The sequence below is a fragment of the Miscanthus floridulus genome, chromosome 5, assembly GCF_019320115.1.
Source record: "Miscanthus floridulus cultivar M001 chromosome 5, ASM1932011v1, whole genome shotgun sequence".
Taxonomy (NCBI): domain Eukaryota; kingdom Viridiplantae; phylum Streptophyta; class Magnoliopsida; order Poales; family Poaceae; genus Miscanthus; species Miscanthus floridulus.
The window spans coordinates 140,317,546-140,333,401 of record NC_089584.1 but is presented as its reverse complement, the minus strand read 5'-3'; the positions used below and the strand labels follow the sequence as shown (position 1 = coordinate 140,333,401).

The 15,856-nt window shown below is 44.6% G+C and overlaps 1 pseudogene; it reads left to right on the top strand.

Moving 5' to 3' along the window:
* Positions 1-10,070: 10,070 nt before the first annotated feature.
* Positions 10,071-10,877, top strand: LOC136455491 (uncharacterized; annotated as a pseudogene).
* The last annotated feature ends 4,979 nt before the right edge of the window (positions 10,878-15,856 follow it).

The window sequence follows — 15,856 nt, the reverse complement described above, 5'->3', positions numbered from 1 at the left end:
TGCTCTAATTACACAAAATTTTTCATAATAAACATATTTGGAGATACAAATGTTGATATTATTTTCTATAAATCTAGTCAAATTTAAGATTGATTGACTTCTCGAAATAGGAGATACGGTGTCGACGAAATATGGTCGACAGTCTACCGAGGGGTATGTCCATGGTAGTAGATGAATCGGTGGAGGTGCGCATGAATAGAACTAGATGGTGACACAGAACACAGAGATAGCGATTTAGATAGGTTCAGACCGTCAGTTTAACGTAATAACCTACGTTCTATGTCTTTGATGGATTGTATTATGAGATGAGATCTTGAAAGGATCTAGACAATGCCTAAAGGAGGATGAATAGGCATATCTAAAAATTTCTACATAATTTTAAAGTCAAATGTCACTGACAGTCGGAAGTCCTGATACTTTGGGCCAGAACTTCCGGTAGCCAGAAGTTCCGACGCAAATAGCCGGAAGTTCTGGCACCTACGAGAATTTCACTATAAGTGCTAAAATAAACTTTGAGTGAAAGATATGTTACAACCCCACTCCCTAGTGGTAAAATTAAGTGTTGGGGTTGTTCCTTTGACGCCGAAAGGTCACCACTTCGTAGATCGAGTCCAAACCCTAAGAGAAGAGGTGAAGAGGAATACAAACCAACATGAACAAATAGGATAGCACAAATCATAACAACAACAAGCATGCGATACACAAGAATTTATTCTGAGGTTCGGCAACTCCACAAAGGAGCTCCTATATCCTCGTTGTTGAGGTGACCACAAAGGTCAGAGTCCCTTCCACCTCCTTGCCTCTCTCAAAGCAACCACAAAGGTTACTTGAGCGTTTCACTAAGAAATCGAGGATAATACAAACTTCCCAAGGCTTTTCCACAAGATGGAAGCTCTTGGGCGACGTCTAGCCGGCTAGGGTTCCAAGAACCCAAGAGTAATAGATGCAAATCCAACCGGCTCGATGAAGAAATCAAGTGCTCAAGCTTGCCAAAGTGATTCTCTCACTCAATTCACTTTCCTTTCACTCAAAACTCTAGGGGATCGAAGATTAGAGCAAAGGGGAGAGGAGAGGGGCGCCTTGAATGCATGGGAGCCATTTTGGACAAAGGTTGGTGAGCAATGAATGAGTGGTGCCCCGTTAGAAGAGAGGAGAGAGCTATTTATAGTCATAGGCAAATCCATCTATTCAGATCTAAGTAAGAAGTTTCGACATAGATCACCGGAACTTCCGCCACTACGCAAAATACTATTCACACAGACAGTCCACTGGGCTTGCTCGCATATCGTCGAAACTCCCGATGGTCGTCGGGACTTCCAGTAGCAGGGACTTTTGGCTTCCGTCGGGGCTCTCGACAGACATGGCGAGCTAGGCGACTAAGTCCCAAAGCGTTGGGACTTCCGGCACCCGAAACTCCTGACTTCCGTCGGGACTTTTGACGGGCGAAGGTGCACAGGCGGGCTACGGCTAAGTCAGCAAGCGCCGGAACTTTTGACACGAAATGTCGGGACTTCCAACTATCAAAAGTCAACAAACTATGTCCAAGTGTTTGTGAGGTGATTTTGTGTCTCTTTTAATTTTATTTTTATGCTTGAGCACTCTATCTTCCTCAGACCATCTAAACTTGCACCCCTCTTTATAGTACGACATACCTAAACCCAAAACAAAACACAAAAGATTTGGAGAGCGCTTTGGGTTCATCCGCTTTTTGCACTTGAAGAATTGAGGGATAACATTTCATTTTAGATCAACTCTTTTAAAGCTTTCAAAGGACTAAAGCTGTAATATATCTCATTAAGATCTTATTAGTCCCTAATTTGGATGTCATCAATACACCAAAGCCCACATAAGGGTAGGGTTACAGATCGGTTGAATCTATCCTGATCGGTTTACATGATATTTGTTTACAAGGAATACGATATCTAGCATATCCGATCGGATCTTCCTTCGTCATCAAGGATGCTTCACGCAGTCTTACGGCGCACGTCGACCTTTGTTGTGCCCCGTGCGACTTGATCTTGTGGGCTGGGCCTCCCCTGATGGCTCGGCCCATGTACAACACTATGGGTATCGGGTGTTATACCTCCACAACTAGTCCCCGAGTGCCTTGTATCCACTGAGCAATGCCGAGCTTGTCCGATCAGTTCAACTTGTCACCGATCATCAGGAGCAGGCGTCCGCCTAGTTTAACTGGGAGCTGAGCTGTTGAATCAAGTATCTGACCAATTTAACTAGGTGCCGAGCGGTTAGAACGTGTGTCCGACCAGTTTAACTGGGAGTCAAAGCTCGGACTCACTCGTACGTGAGGTTTGCCAGAAGGATGTAATGAGCTCAAGTAAAAAAATTTAAAGCCTTCGCCTTAGGCGAAGTGTGCCCACTTATGTTCCGGGCGATGAAGTTGGACGCTTAGCGTCTCTGACTTAGTCACCACGGAGGAACTTAGTCCCTCACATGCAACAGTAGATGCTTAGCGCCCATACCTTAGGCAAAAGGTGTCTCTTAGAGCCGAAATAGAGAGCTTACGACTTAGTCCCAGAAATAAGCACTTCACCGCTAGGTGAAGTATGCATACTTAGCCCTCAAGCCTGACAGTAGGTGAAGCATTCACGTGATGCCAGGGTCAAAATTTATAATTTTAGCATGCCAAACCAGTCCCTAGTTTAGCTAAGAAGAAATTGACATGATATTTGTTTACAAGGAATACGATATTTGGTTACAGACCGGTTGAATCTATCCTGACGGTTTACATGATATTTGTTTACAAGGAATACGATATCTAGCATATCCGATCGGATCTTCCTTTGTCATCAAGGATGTTTCACGCAGTCTTGCAGCGCACACCGACCTGTGTCGTGCCTCGCGCGATTTGATCTTGTGGGCTGGGCCTCTCCTGATGGCTCGACCCATGTACAATCCTATGGGTATCGGACGTTATACCCCCACGAGACTTATTTTGGGACGGGAAATACGTAGTAGTATAGCAAAGAAGAGAAGTCCCCATTCCTTTTGAGAAAAAGTAGGGAGAAGGGTTTGGTCCAATTGTCTAGCCTACGGTGTGCCGGTGTCGGCTAGAGCATGTTTGCTTGTCGGTTAAGGGGAGCCTAGCTCGAATAGAATCAGACTCATGGAGAGGCTACAGGGATGCAAGTTGTCTTTGTTTAGTTCACTGAATCCAGAATGTCGTGCTGAACAAAGCGCTTGATTGGTTACCTGTATGGGATATATTACACTGAATTGAATTGGAACGAAAAAAGCAAATACCAAGGCCATGTTTAGTAAGATAAGACTTTTCTCCAGCTCTGTCTTCTCTAAAGGAGCCCTACCAAATGATTTAGGAGGAGTCATTTAGGGCGTGATTGGTAGACCTGATGGAGCCGTCCAAAGCGTCATCTGGCACCATGTCATGTACTATCTCTGTGTTTGGTTTCCTGTGCCGAACGAAATCGATGCACCGGACCGTGCATTTGAGGCCCCTGGTGCAGGATCGCAAGCTAAATTAGCTCACAAGGGATGGCTATTACGCGTCACTCTCCATAGGAAGTGCTTGATGTTGTTGGGAATCTCCATTTTCCAAAGAGAGCTCCACAAGTCATCGTATTGATTTGCCGATCCCGAACTTGAGGTGCCCCCATTTCGATGTTGCTTATTCACAAACCCCCTACGATATACCTTTAGCCTATTCGTTTCGGCTGAAACGATAGTAGATTATAAGCCATAAGTACTGCTGGCTGGTTTGGTGTGAGAAAAAAATACTGTTGCAGCTTATAATCCATGATCGTATAAGCCGAAACGAACAGGCTGTAGGCACTTCTGACAAAAACAATCCCCGTTGATCGTAGTGCATGCCAGCGAGTTTTCCCATGTCGAGGTGAGGGGCATGGACAGGATCACCCCGCGCATCTTCTTCCTAGAAAGTGATCGAACCAACTAGAAGTCTTAGTCCCTAGTAATTAATTGGATCAATAAGTTTTGACACTTGGCGCAAAATGTTGCTGCCTTTGGGGGTAATCGGCCGGTGAGTATGGTCTTTCGGTAGCCAAGGGTCCTTCCAAATATCTATCCCATCTCCGTCCCCGATTTGCCAGATTAGCCCTTCTTTCAAAGTATCAATACCCTTTAGAATGCTTCTCCACGTATACGAAATTCCTTCCCTTGGACGGGCTACAAGACAACTTGAATTTGGGAAGTACTTTGCTTTCAGAACTCTAACGCACAAAGAGTCTGGGTTCTGTACAATGTGCCACCCTTGTTTAGCTAGCATAGCTAAGTTGAAAGCGTGAATGTCTCGGAAGCCCAGCAACCTTTCCTTCTTTGGCAACATCATTTTTTCCAACTGAGCCAATGGATCTTGTGTTTTCCTTCTAGTTGATTCCACCAGAATCTGCAGACATACTACTAATTTGATCACACGCGTGTTTTTGTTATTTCAAAACACCCCATACCAAAGGTGGGAATTGCTTGTGCAACCGCCTTAATATTGATCTCTAAGCCAGCCCGTGAAATCATTTTCTACTTCCATCCCTGGATGCGCTACCAAATTCGTTCTTTTACATAAGCAAAGGCTCCTCCTTTAGATCTTCTCACATGTGCTGGCAGGCCAAGATATTTTTCATTCATGGTTTCCTTGCCAATCTGAAGTTCTTGTTTCAACTCTTCACGATTATATTCATTTGCATTATGAATGAATAACACCACCGATTTATCCTTGTTTTTGACCTATCCCGAACAATGCTCATATAAATCCAAAATACTATGTAATAGCATAGCGTCCTCCCTCCTTGCACGAATGAGAAAAAGAGAATCATCGGTAAACACTAAATGAGATACGCTAGGAGCACCCTGATAGATCTTAACACCGACAATGTGGCCTGCACCTTCAGATCGGTTGAGCAGTGCCAAAAAGCCCTCCGCACAAGCTTATGGAAGGAGACTATTCTAGTTAGCAATTCGAGACGGTACTCCTAGCAGTGCCAAGCTAGTAAGAGCTTACCTAAACAATTCTAGTTAGCAAAGTCATATAAATCTATGCAACTAGTCAACTAGGCACATCGAAAGCTCCTACACATGCTAGTAAGCAAAGCGCACAAGGTATAAGCACAACAAGCATACTAGCACTACTCACTAGTTACACTACACAAGCACAACTAGAGAAGTAAACTACTTAGCTACACAAGCTAAGCTAGGCTACTTAGCTACACAAGCTAATTAGCACAAGAGAGCAACTGATTTACTACACAAGTAAACTAGCCACACAAATAGAAACAACACAAGCACAATATATGAACAAGTAAATAGAAGCTTGTGTTAGGAAATTGCAAACTAACAGGAAGATGATGACATAATGATTTTTATCCTGAGATTCAGTGATTTGCCAACCACTTGATCCACGTTGAGGTAAGCCCAAGGTTATCGCCGATCCTTTTGCTAGTGGTGGCCCGCAAACCCACTCTCTCCACCAAAGGTAGTGCTCACACAAGAGATCTAGCACTTCGATCCGGCTAGACCTCTTGACGCTCTTCGCACCTCGTTTCTACGAGAGTTGCTCTCCATGATCTCCCGCTGGACGAGCACAACACCCGTCACAATGCCTCCTCCAAAGCCATGCACAAGCTTCACACAACCTCGACCTCCAAGCCATCCAGAAGGTGGCAACATCTAAGAGTAACAAACACACATGCTTGCTATACGATCACCTAGTGCCACGCGAAGTAATCTCTCGATGCACTGCCGAATTGCTCTCACACGCAATCGGATGTGATCTCTATAAAGCGTATGTGACACAAAAGTATTTTGAAAAAACAGGAGTCCGCCCTACGTGTGCTATTAAAAAAGAGAAGTCCACCCATTAGTCACAACTATGGAAAAAATCCTTATTTTTGACAACATATGTCAGGAAAAGTTTCGTAAAGTTTTACGTGGCACTCTTTTTTTTTTCAACCGTGTCATGCTGTCGTACCACATTTTTCGTCAAGACTCAAGAGAGACATTTACGTGGCACAATAATAGTCACCGGTATCCAGCCTAGAAACTGCCTGCCCTGAGGCCGACATCCATGCCGTCATTAACCATCAAGTGGTCTTTCAAAAAGAAGAAAAAAACCCATCTAGTCCTATATCCCAAAGAACCCGAGAGTGCAAGTCAACAGGAAACTTTCTTCCAAGACGTGTGGTCAGCTCAGCACGTGACAGCTGAAGTTTGATATCTTCTCGCCCTTCTGGTATCTCGTGTGCGTGGCTGGATGCCTGGATCCTAGATATTGCAACGGCAGAAGACAACATAACAACAAACGGTCAACAAGCCGCGTAGGCGCGTGCACACTGACGGAAGAGCCGGATATATTGGATCATAATACTACTTCCATCGAAAAATAAAGTTTGAGTTTAATTAGATTTATAGAAAATATTTTTTTGACCGGTGGTTTATAGAAAATAAATATTAGCAACATTTATATCCAAATAATTTTATTATGAAACTATATTCAGCTATTTATCTAATGATAACAACATAAATATTAATAGTTTCTTATATATATTTAGTTAAAGTTAAAAAAATATTTGACTTCTCAGAAAATGAGAATGACATTCTTTACGGGACAGAGAGTACAAGCATAACTAGACGATGCGCATGGAAAGAATGGTTCTTTCTAACGAGCTTCGGTCAAAGACTAAGCTATGTCCTCAGACATATTTCGGTTTCAGTATTTGAAATTTTCCAACCACCGTCAAAACTACCGAGAAATTCATGAAACTTTGTCATTTTCTTTTGAGATTTCAACAAAAGATATGACTTTTAAATTTTTTTAGATCTAAACAAAATATTAGCATGATTTAGAACTAAATGTCTATTGGGTAGAAAAATATGTAACATAAACAATAGAAATATGAGTTTAGAGTTATATATTTACAATATAAAATAAGTGTTAGTGTAATACAAAATTTCAGAATTTTCTTTCAGACACACCTGAAATTACAAAATTTGTGAAATTTTAAACCTTGAGGGTGCTTTCCCCTCTAACCATGACGCTAGCTGCCCAAGGGTTGTGGACTTGTGGCGAGTTACAACATTGGTCCTTTTTTCTAGGTTATATAAAAGTTGCATAACAAATCTCTTCCCTATATTGCTTGTCGGGTTCATAAACCCGGGGTCCCTCATGGACCGGATTTCCAACAAAGACTCGGCCCAACAGACGACGTTGCGAGCAATGCGCAACTCATGGGCCGACCCAAATACCTAGACGACAGGCCAGAAGGACGACCCAATCTCTGACCGGAAGGCCTGGCCGAGGAGGAACGACGCCCGCTTCCGACTCCGGCCCACCTCTCCGACCGGAGCGCTCGCTTCGGTCTCCAGCCCGCCACTGGACGGCCTCTCTGACCGGAAGACCTGGCCAAACACCACTTCTGACTCCGACCCGCTTCTCCGACCGGAGATGCGCCAAACCCCTGCTTACAACTCCTCTTCAACTGGCGCAATCAGAGCTGACTGGGACCAACCGACGGGGGACGCCCGCTCGGTAAGGATCAGAAAACGGACAGAGAAAGTAAGGCAGCGCACTCAAGTCAATCGCAATACCAAGGATCGTACACTGTACACCCACAGGACAGTACCCTGCGACCTCCCTGGCATGACAGAACGCAAGTAGTATTGTAGGCGTCGACATTTTTCCCCTACAGTGTTGTGGGCGCCATCAACTCCCATACCAGACAAATACGGTAAGGCTTCCTCCATGTGCCTCTGAGGCATCGACAGTGTTGTGGGCGTCGGCATTTACCGTGCCAGGCGAACATGGTAAAACCCCCTGCATGTCTCTCGACATCAACAGTATAGCAGGTACCGACATCTGCCATACCTGAAGAAGACGACGTAACCTCCCACGTGCATCTGACATTCAACAGTATTGTGGACGCCTACCATCATCTTATACCCGTCGGCTTGGGCAACAAGACTTACCAGCGAACGTACTCTCTCCCTCTCACTTGTAAGGTCATTCCCTTCATCTATAAAAGGGGATGCACTCTCTTCCAACAGATAAGTTGATTCAGATCGATCAAGTTCACATAGCACATAGCGGAGCTCCTGTCACTCTCGGCCCCTCCGACCAGAGTCCGACCGGACCTCTTGTATCCCCCATCTTTCTTCTTCTCGTTTGTAACCCCACTGTAAACTTCGAGCACCTACGCTCAGGAATAAAGTCACCGACCGACTCAAACTAGACGTAGGGCACGTTGCCTGAACCAGTATAAACCCTGTGTCATTGAGTGCTAGGCCACCTCTGATCACAACGTACGGCAAAACTATAAATATTTACGTGTTAATCACTTTTTTGCACCGACACTACTGGTTATAACACAAAAGTCCATCTTAACCCGTTTTATACAAAACATTTGGCACAAATACATGAACTTATCTAAGTTGTAGCTGTTATAGCATTTTTCTGTTATCTCTCTCTCTCTCATCGCAGATAAGTGACCCGATACTTTTGCTCATAAGATATTTATATAACATATTTGATACAAAGTTATTGTTCAAACTTCAAATATCTAAAGTCAGCACATAAAAAATACTTCCTACTTTTGAAATTGTAATTGGTTTAGCTTTGTAATGAGACAAACTTGTCAAACTATGATCCAATTTATAGAATAATATTAATATCTATAATATAAAAAATGCACTATTAAAATATATTTTATGGTGTATTTAATGAATTTAGCTTGATGTGGTAGATCTTTGTGTATCTTTTTCATTAACTAGGTCAAAATTTGAGAAGTTTGACATATATAGGATAAAACTAAAACGGTTTACATTTTAAATACAGAGAGTAATTTGTAACTATAGTTTTAAATTGACGACAATTAACATGAAGAATTAACGAAACGACGGCTGAGAAGAAGACGACCGAGGAAAGTCAACTGAAAAGAGTGGAATAGGAAAAAAGAAACGGAAAACTTTAGATATATAGTACTGTACGTACATCTTTACCAAGACACGACTAGCCGGAGCCGAAATGGACGGTGTCGTCCCGTCGAGTCCATACTCCATATCTTCTTACGAACGAAAATTGACCGGCTTTCCCAGAGGACCTAGCTAGCTCAGAACTGACCATGCACAGCACAGTGTTTTCCTTTTATTTGCACACGTTTCGTGTTTGTGGCACGGAAATAAAGTTGGTTATGGCCAATCAGGCCATGCTTCAGATATGGCTGCAGTATGAGTGTGATTAGTAGGCCGAACCGAGCCGTACCCGTACTGTTTAGTTGTCTCACCTCATTCGTCCGACGTGTTTGGTTGCTCTCCTCGTCCTTTCGTCTGTATTCTTTCATTCATCTGTCCTTCTCCATCCTGCACGACTTCGTCTTCTCAATTTCCACTTCCCTCTCCATACAGGATGACTTGATTCAGGCATGGCGCAGGGACCCATGTGTCATACACTCAAAACTCACATCCATGCATGCAACTAAATAAGATGTCATCTTATACTGGACCAACAACAAAGACAAAACACGACTGAGTGCACAATTTGAGCATGCATCACACCATCCTGGACCGGCTCTCCGTCCCGGCTCCCCCTCACCAAAAAGATTTTTTTAATTTTAACACTTTTTCGAACTTAATTTAAATCTAACACTCGATTTTTTTTAAACTAACACTTTTGGCCGCGCCTATTGCCCTGGTGCGGCCAAATGCTTGTGCCGCGTTATGCATGGTGGCGCGGCAGAGGGCTGACGTGGCGACGACCAGAAGGGCTGGCCGCTGACGTGGCAGGGCTCTGCCGCGCCACCGATCTTGGCACGGCAGTGCCGCGCCCTGATCGGTGGCGCGGCAAAGCCGGGTATAACCTCCGCCGCGGTCAGTCCCGCTGCCCGAGCAGCAAAACGGCCTAGGCGTCGCTCCCGCTCCCGCCCGTCGCCAAGCACGCCGGCCGTCGCGCCACGAACGGCGGCAGCCTGGCCCTCCATTGCCGCCTCCCTCCCTTCCCTTCCATTCCCCGACCGCCTCCCTTCCTCCTCGTCATAGTTCAAGGTAATGACGCACATTTTATTTTCGTTTGAATGGTGGATAGGATATTATGAATGGGAGTTAAGGTTAGTAGGAAAATTATATTTGGGAACTATGGTGAAGATATTAGTATGAGTTTGTCAATGTTAAGGTCGTCATATTTAGTTAGAAGTATGTTTGCCATGTATATTTTTGTTGCTATAATTATTGTTTATAATATTTTAGTTGTATTGCAAATGATTATATTTTATAATAATTTGCGTTGTTTTGATTGGTGTTTAATTTGAACCATTTTATTAGATGGAAGATATGTTTCGGGAGCAGTTATGGCGAAAACGGACCGTCCTAAAGAAATGTACCCCGACGAGTCTAGCAAAGATGCCCCTGTCCCTCCTGAACTCCCTGTCTCTAATTGTTACTGTGGTCGTCTGGCCGACGTATTTCAATCGAGACATCCGGACACAGCGGCTCGTTGCTTCTACACGTGCAGTCGTTTTAATGTAAGTAATTGTTTTTGTATATTTTTCTTCTTCATTTGTATCACTAGGTTACTAATATTTTATTGAATTTTTGTTGTGTAGGCCCATGAGATGTGCTTTTTCTTTCAGTGGATCGACGGTGCAGACAAGTTTGACCCCAGATACCTCCTTTTCGACGATTGGTGGAGATGGCGACATCCACGAGAGCACTTTGAGCGGTGGGTTCCACCTCCCCCTAACCCTCCTCCAATGACGGCTAAGGAGAAGCACTTAGCCGTAGTTAGACGACTCGAGAAACCTCCTCTATGCCATTGCGGAGACTGAGCCATGATAAACCCTGATAATACGTTAGAGTTTTTTTGTCCAAACAAGCATGAAGTAAGTGCAAAGTGTATGTGTTGAAATGTTGAGCTATATGTGTCATGTACTAATGTCATGTTATTTAGGTGTATTCAATGGCGAAGTGTCGTTTCAAGGAATGGTTATATGGTCCTAAGAACAAATGGCCCGAAGAACCTCCAAAAGCAAAATAAAAGAAGAAAGAAAGATTAATTTACAAAGCAGCACCAGTCAAGTGCGAATGTGGTGTTAATTCTAACTATGGCCTAGTCCCTTCGGAGGTTGGAATAGGTCATTATTGCGGCCATATGGTTGAGTACGAAGAGGTTCGTTATTTTTGTGGTAAACATGAAATCGTATTTTGTTTCTTTTGCTAAGACATATATGATATAATATTTCTTTTTAACAGAGCACTAGGAAATGCAGGTGGGAACGTTACGATGGTCAAGCTAAGTTCTTGGATAAACTGAAGAAGAGGCAACTAATTGCAAGGAAGAGGGGATATGGACCAGACTACGTCGACCTATTCGTTAAACATCACAAAGAAAAGATGCGTGAGTTTGCTAGACAACGCAGTATTTGTAACCCGATCGATGTTGGGCTTAACAAATGGGGATTAGAGAGACGAATGACGTTAGAGAAGGAGAGGGCAAGGAAGGAGGCAAGGGAGGATCATGTTGTAGAGGTGGCTCGTGCAAGGTACGAGGAAAAGAAGTTAGATGAGCACAGAAAGCGAGCTGGTCGCACCGTTGAATCACCGATTGTGTTGTCTGATGAGGGGGACGAGGACGAGGACAACACTGCCAGATTTAGTGAGCTAATTGCTGTAGCAGAGGCGGGCTTGTAGGCGGAGGAGGATGAGGACGACACTAGCAGACTGAGCGAGCTCATCGCTTTAGTAGAGGCGGGCTTGCAGGCGAAGGAGGATGAGGACGACACTGGCAGACTGAGTGAGCTCGTCGCTCTAGCAGAGGTGGGCTTACAGGCGGAGGAGGATGACGACGCGTTCTTCACTCAGGCCGCAGCGGCCGCAGATGAAGCGGAGGCCGCTTACTACAGGCGACAGGGAGGTCAGAGCAATACAGGTGAGTCGAGCCACAGCAATAGGGTTGTGGTTGAAGATTGGTACTCGGACGATGAGTTGCTTACTCAGTATGTTTCTGACTAAGGGTTTTTTATTACGCCGTCTGTTAGTTTCATGCTTTATTAATGATCAAAGTAGCTATGTAGTAGAAATTCTATTGTGTTGTCTTATATTCCATTTGAACTACTGATGTATTGTACCCATGTATCATGTATTCGGATTACCCATGATCGATCTTAAATGATCACATTTGTTTGTATCATGCGTTCAAAATTTTTAAAACGAACGTAATCATTTGTCGCGCCATAGCCCACGGCGCGTCTGTGCTGTACAAAACTATAGAACTACAAGCGGAGGTGGGCTTACAGGCGGAGGTGCTATACAAAACTACAAGTGTTGTACAAAATGAACATGAAGCAAATAAATGGACGATAAGTTGCCAGAAAACATTTTCATTGGTTTATGAGTCTACAAGTTTTCGACGATAATATTCATTCGACATAAGTTCGACGTAATGAACTAAGTCCCACGGCATAATGAACCTCATCGTCCGATACAAGAAGGGGGTCGTCGTACTCCACATCAAGAAGGGGGATCAGCTGGTGCGGCGTGGGAGGGGCCATCCTGTTACAAAATGATAAACAAAGGGTTGGAGTATTCAAATTAACAATTTTCATATTAACATTATGTAGCATTACAAAATTTGAACTACTTGTTATGCAATACGAACACAATATGAAATCACCTGCTGTCTTCTATGCCGGTTAGCCTTGTGGCCAGATTGTTTGCAAACGGAGCAAAGATTCTTGCCACGGGTCTCGTTGAAGTCTCCCCCGCCGTACATGTCTTCGCCGTACCCTCTCATAGCATCCATGTCCCCCTTCAGTCGCTTCTTCTTCCTCCTATCCTTCCCTACCTTCATTAGATCTGGATGCGACACGTAGTCATAACCATTATAAGGTGGGCACTGTGTTGGGTCAAGGTATGGCTCGAAGCTCATCTCCCAAATACTAACGGTGTTCGAACGAAGATATAAGGGTGACATATATGGCAGATCCTCATAGTTGTACCCACGAACCCTGCAGGCCGTGATTATATGAGAGCAAGGGGCATGCATGATCTGAGGGACGTTGCAACTGCACTCTACCTTTTCAAGATCAACTCGGTAGTTTCGTCCACCATAACGTTCGCCGCCCAGGCTTGTGCCACCCTTTCCTCGTACACTAAAGATATGGCGGCGGGGTCCATACGGCTCGGCGGTGTGCTGCTTGGCCAATTCCTCGGCCTCCTTCAAATATTCAGCTTCGGCCTTGCCAAAACGCCCCTGCTCAGCTATATTCCTCTGCGCAAGCTACCACCTCTTCACAAAATTTTTGTTGCACTTATGAAAGGAGAACTCAACAATTCCAGACACAGGCAACGATCGAACTCCGGTGAATACACGGTTGAAGGACTCCAAGGAGTTAGTGGTCACGATGCCATACCTGAAACCCCCCTCGTCATATGCTAACGTCCACTGAGCCTTCTGTTCCATCTGCGCCTCTAACCAGGCATTTCCCGCTGCATTCACCATCTTGTCTAGTTCTCTCTTTGTCTCCTTAAACTGGTGCTCTGTACGTACACAACATAGAGCCTTTACCTTGTCACATACCTCATGCTTTTGCTGACGCCGCCAGAAATTAGCGACAAAGTGTCTCATGCACCATCTATGTACTAGAGGCGGGAACCCATCTATATGTTCAGCTGCAGCATTAAGAAGCCCTGCGTGACGGTCGGAGATCAAACATATAGTGCGAGTTGGGCCAAGCACTTGCACACGTAGAAGCCGCATAAACCATGACCACGATTCATTGTTCTTTCCCTCTGCCAAAGCAAATGCCACGGGTACTATCTAGTCCTCAGGATCAACAGCAGCAACCATCATCAAGTTACCCCTGTACTTTCCTATCAGGAAAGTGCCATCAACAAGTACGACTGACCAACAAAACAGGAATGCATGTTCCGTTTGCGCAAACGACCAGAACACACGATAGAGGACATACCTCAATGGGTCCCGAAAAAACATCCCTCCGGTGTCCACAAACCATTTCAAGCCAGGGTTGTAATAATGCATTGCACATAAGATGCGGGGCACCCTGTTGTACGCTTCCTCCCAAGTACCCCATCGAATCGCCAGAGCAATTTGCTTAGCACGCCAAGCCTTTCCGTACATCACATCGTACCTAACGAATCTAGATATGGACTATTGTAAAGAAGACACCGAGATGTCATTATTGTCATCAACGAGCCCCAATATACGACGGGCAAGGTAACGTGCAGTGAGCTACTGATGATTTTCCTTCCCCCTATTGTTTAGGCAAGTGTGGGGTTCAACAACTTTAGTTATCCTCCACTTACCATCACTCTGTCTCCTTTGTGCATTTAATCTCCACAGACAACCATTTTTGCATATCAAGTGGTACCTCAACTCCTAATCCGAATAAGTGACGGTGTACGGTCTATGGTGGTACACAGCATAGTCCTAAAGGAAGAGTTTCATCTCTAATATTGTGTTGAATATCATCCCCTTCCTAAGGGTTTCTGTCTCATGGTTATACAATGAATTCCTACACATCTGGAGACCGGTATCACAAACTATCATATCTGTCATGCTGACATCCCTATAGTTCAGAATGCCCATAAAAGGTACGTTCTTGGACCTTAGTTGCTCAAGCTCAGTCGCTGTGTAAGGTGGTGGTGGAACATACTGCTGCGCTTCGCTAATTCTGGCCCATGAATTATAGGGGATATCATCTACAACCAAATCTGTGATTAGTCTACCCTGAGCATGGATACCTTGCAAAACCTTAGTTGGTACTGGTAATGGCATAGTATGTACCGGTACTGGCATGACATCAGCCGTTGTTGCCATAGCATCTATACCTCCTTGGTCATCATTAGAATCGTCTGAATCACGGCTAACTACATCGCCGATCCTGTCCTCCTCCTGCTGCTCCTCTTCCCGTTCGAACTCATTCACATCGAAGTCATTGCTTATACAGCCTACTGCAGTTGAATGAAACTGCTCCTACGTCAACTGACCGTCCAAATCCATGTTATCCTGAGTTGCTTCCCCTTCGACCCCTAATTCTTTTTCATATCCTCCGAAACCATCAATGGACGGGCCGTCCTGAACACCATGCATCCTATACCCATTCTCCACCACCACCTCAGTCATGGGCACATTGAAACCTTGGAGAACCCTAGTGTAGCGGGACCAGTGAGCAGGGTCGCGCAAGGGCATGAGGACATAGTGTGCCCTAGTCTTCCCAGTATCAAACCTCCCCTTTAGTGTGAAATCACCATCAAACTTTATATCCAAACAGACACAAAGGTCGTTGAAGCTAGGAGGTTCATCAAACCATTCCAATTCTTCTTCCATATCCTCAAACATACCATCCTCTCTCCTAACACTTCCTCCGTACAAAACTCTAACACAACAATCCATCTGCAGAAGCATTTCAAGAAACTTCATTAAGTCGTCGAAATCATCGTACGTAATGTCCATACTAACATTAATATATTTTCTAACTATAACTATACTAACTAATCAAATATTAACATCTATACAAGGCATACTATAACTGTACTAACTAAACTACCTATACTAACTTATTATATTACGTATACTAACTTAACTAACTAGCTTTACTAACTATACTAATTATGCTTTAATAATTTTACTAACTTTATTAACTGTGCTAACTATATTAGTGGAGTACCTCGTTGCGGCGCGCAAGACCGGGCCGGGAGGCGCGGGCGCAGGGCAGCCGCCGTGCGTGACCGGAGGGAGAGGTGCGCCTGGTTGGCGTGGGCGGACACGGCCGCGGCAGACGACGTGCATGGCGGCGAGCAGGCGCGGGCGAAGGCAGGCGTGGGCGGTAGGCTGCTTTGCTGCTCGGGCAGCGGGACTGACCGC